Source organism: Etheostoma cragini, chromosome 16 (genome assembly GCF_013103735.1).
Source record: "Etheostoma cragini isolate CJK2018 chromosome 16, CSU_Ecrag_1.0, whole genome shotgun sequence".
Lineage (NCBI taxonomy): Eukaryota > Metazoa > Chordata > Actinopteri > Perciformes > Percidae > Etheostoma > Etheostoma cragini.
In genome coordinates this window covers 15152308-15156800 of record NC_048422.1, presented here as the reverse complement: position 1 = coordinate 15156800, position 4493 = coordinate 15152308, and positions in this window count along the sequence as shown.

Sequence of the window (4493 nt, the reverse complement as noted above, 5' to 3'; positions counted from 1 at the left end):
GAAAAATCTACAAAGTATGATATGATGCCAGTAAAATAGTTAGAAACAGGTGTAGAGGGGATTTTAAGCTATACTTTGGGTAAGGATTAGTATGCATTTATAAGTATTGTATTCACAGTTTGTCTTTGCATTAGTAGGTCAGCCCTTGAACACAAATATTTAAACAAGGATGTCTTTGTTTCAAAAATAAAATTATTAAAATAAAAGAGTGAATTGTGTGTCTTCTTCCACTCTTTTCTTTATTCATTACAGAAAATAATGAGCATTAATCATAAGTTCACATGCAAAGACTGTGAAGATACATCTCAGCCCTTGTCAGTTTGAATGTGTTAGTGATTAATAGTTTGTCTTTGGCAGACAGCCTATTTATAAGAACCTGCCTGTTTAACTATTGGGGCTGTATAGTCACTGCCCCGTGAAGAATTCAGGGCAGCGATGACACTGGATCATATTTACAATATGTAGATGAAGCGGTAGCAGTGCACGGGTCTGGTACAGGCGAAAGGCAACATGGCTCGCGGATAGCCACTGGAGCAGAAGTGATGAAGCCATTTCTGAGCTCATATGGCACAAGTCAGATGGAACGAAAACCAATTGGCCACATGCATATATTTCCCTGCACTGCATGGGGTCTCCAGGCTTAGAGAACAGAGGACAGAGGGGGAACCATTTTAAAGAATATTGTCATTCATGATTACCTTTTTTTTTTTAAATAGATCAACCTGGTATGGATGAACATAGTGCTCTGTTAAATCACTCACACATTGTCCTGAATTAAAAACATTTGTTAATATCAGGAAATAGGTGACCACAAAGATACTTATTTAGAGATTAATGCCACATAATTTAAGTGTTTATTCTGAACACTTAAAGAAAGTCAGACATTCACAGAAAGTTTTGAAGATGTATATTTCCCCTCAGACTTTTCTTGTCTTAATCTCAATGTAGAGTTTGGTGTATCTACAACAACAATTTTAGAGACAATGTGGCTGTTTAATGTTTGTATATTGTTAAATATTAAAAATGTTTTCCCCTACAGTATAATCCTTACTGCATCACCCTTCAGTCTGTGAGACACAGCAGCTGTTTGTGTGTACACCACTGACCGATCCCCACCACTGAAAGATGTCAGTTCTGTATTGAAGTGCTGGGTACGGTGTGGGCCTCAAGGTGGAGTCAACAAGCACTGGAGACCCCCCGCCAGGTCTAATGGGCAATGAGGGATCCTCGGACCCTTTCAGTCCAGCAAGAGCCCCTCAGCCCCCGCTCAATTACACGGCAGGCGTCTCAGTCTTTGCCTGGTCAATTACCAGCCAGCCCCTGCATTTACTGTCGTGCACACACAGGTTGCATGATAATCAGTGTTCAAAATTGCCCGGTTAGAATGAAGCGCTGGATGGAGAGGTATTAAGATTAGTCAGTCAAGCTGAAGGGGAGGTAGGAGTGATGGGGACAGTTATCAATCTCAATCTGGCTTCAGTGGTTGCGGGGGGGAGGATCATGGTGACCTTTCAACTTTCTTCCTGGAAGGATATGATCCCAAGAAATCTTTACTGAAGTGATAGCTGTCTTGCACAATGTGTGTGTTTTGTTTAAGGAATAGAAAATGGTGTCAGTATGTGAGGTCCCCTTTGGGGCTTGGTTTTATTTAAGCACAAACTTCTCTAATAAACAATCCTGGCTGGGCATGTATGTGCGCACCTGGACACACATCCACTTACCCACTCATCTACCACGTCTCATATTCCATCCACCTTTCCCTCCTACCTGTCTACCCAGCCAGCCAGGTATGAAAACTAGCTGACACCTGACCAAGGGAATTAATCATCCTTGACCCTGGACCAATTACCCCTCATTACCCACTCTGTGTCCACCTCTCAGGGGAGAGCCGTGTAACAATAGCGGAACATGAAAGTTTGGCGGCGGCGCAGGACCGAGCCCTAATGGACACTCCTGTGTGACTGTGTCTCCTCGGGAGTCTAGGTCCACTAACCTTCAAGTCCTTGTCACTCTCCAACAGCACATGCACAAAGGAGGTTATTGTTCAGGATCAGGGTCTATGACCTCTTGAGTTGAAGTGCACAGGGCCGCTGGCAGTGAGAGGGCAGCCATGCTGGAAATGAAAGATTCAAGGTTTAAAAGAACAAAACTGTGTAGAAACACTTGATTTTCAGACGTTTGTTGCCACTTTCTCCACTTTTCTAAAAGACACCCTTTCCTGGTTTATGTGTTGAAAGTAATAGCTTTATTTGGTGAAAATTAAGTGAGAAATGTTGGTAATCAATGTACCTGGGTTTCTCACTTCAACAGAAGTCTTAAGTCTTCAGCTCTAAATGTTAAGTCATTAATAAAGGGTTTACACTGATTCATCCAGACAGCAGCTGTAGTTGTTAACAAAGTTTTATCAGTACATGGATTGTGGTCTGGATTATTTACAGGGCTCATCTGGGAGTTCAGCCTGTGCAATTTTAACAACCTGGCAACCCAAAATGTGTCTGATAATAATAATTACTTTTTTGGGGGTAAATATCTCTTAACTCTTATTTTCCCTTTGCGGCTTGCCAGTTCACGATTTGTTTTAAATTACTATTACAAAACACACGTCCGTAGGGATTTGGGTTTTATTTTTTGTAATCTTTGCATTTTAGTAAGTTACCTTCTGTGTGATTTTCATTAAGCTTTCTTAGCACATGTAGTAGAAACTCAAAAATCAATAACACTGAAATTGCAAGTTTTCCCTCAGCAACAGTGATATTCATTTGTTGGGACAAAAAGAAAGAATTACCTGAACAAAGCACATCAGGCTATTTTGTTGTCATTCAATCTGTCCTCTTCAGCTACCTGTCTTGTGGAAAAAAGGCTGCCATGTTCACACAGCTCTCTTCTTTAAATACAATGAGACAAGAACAATGACCATGGGGGGTTAATTACCACCAATTAGAGGCAGAAGTGGCTCTCCTTTATTATGGTTTGTGTAACCCGAGTCCAGTGTGCTGTGTTTGGGCTCCATTGAAATGCCAGTCCCCTGTCTTCAGATTTCCATATTTGTATTCAGCTTGTGCATAGAAAATTGAAACATACTACTTCAACATATTCTAAATCCCACTGAAGTATCTGATCACTGGATTTTTGTTCTGTTCATGGCTTCTTTGTAGTTTTTTTACTTTTACCACCATCAAATCATAATTTATTGGAGTGATATCTCAATAAACTGTCAATTGCTCTTTTTTCCTGAACATTTCACTTAATGCTACTTTACTTAGCAGGTAAAGGGTTAATAGACCGGTCCCCTGTGGTTTGTGCAAAAAGCTAATGGGCCTGGCAAAGATGATGAGGTCATTCTCACTGCTGAGAAATGGTGAGCGATTTACAGGCCAGGATACCATTCCAATAGTGTTGGCATATCATTAATAAATTATTAATATTTATATTTTTTATATCAATAGGTAGCCATACATGGAGTGGGATAAATGGTAATGATCAATATGATGAACTGATTATATTTTCTGAACTAAAATGTAAAATTGTGAAAGATGCAAGGCGGATTAAACCAAACTTTTTTTTATGTGGTAGCTGATGAAATTAGGTGGATTCATTTAATTCAGGTGAATTAATACTGTGTCTCCGATCAGTCTGTAGGTATAAATGCCATTGATGTAGTTGAACAGATCTGATTTGTCCTAATAGTTGAAATGTCCACCTCATTCATACTCTTGAAACTTGATCTCCTGCTACAACATGACCAGACCATCTGTGAGGAACCATCCAAATAAAGCAGGATACACTTTGCCTTCCAGGCTAGCTAATATCCATGGATCCTGTGAGTGCAGTGTGTTTCCTTGATGTCGAAGCCTATTTTCTGGTGTCAAAGGACACCCATACACTTATGTCCTTAAGATCTATAGACAGATGGGACCATTACGTTCAAAGCCCCTGGCTTTGTTGGGCCTGAGCCGGTGATGAAATATTGATGGAAAAATAGAAATATTTTGCCTGCTGCTCAATGTTGCCTAACTAAAAGGGTTAATGAGTGTGAGGACTTTCAGTCTCTTGTTACAACAAAATGTAAATTAACTACCCACTAACATTGACTAGACCGGAGACTGCAGACTCTATGGAGCTGACAAGAATCGATCACCTTTTTCAATGCTGGATTAAGTTACCCGGTTATAATATCTCTGTTAGATGAATTTGTGTTTATTTGAAGTTGTAGGTTGCTAACTGTTTGGTAATGTCCATCTTTCAATTATCGGAAGAATTTTGCATATTGGGAATGATGCTAATTTGCTTTCTTACTGGGAGTTAGATCAGCAGTTTGATGCCACACTCATGTTTGTGTGGTAAATGTGAAGCAACTGCTAGTAGCCTGTTGTCTTCTTTTAGCACAAAGCATATAGCTATGAGGACAACTACTAGAAATGGCTGGCCTGCTCGTTTCAAATGTTGCACAATCCTCCTGCCTGTACCTCTCTAGCTCTAGCTTCAAATTAAGC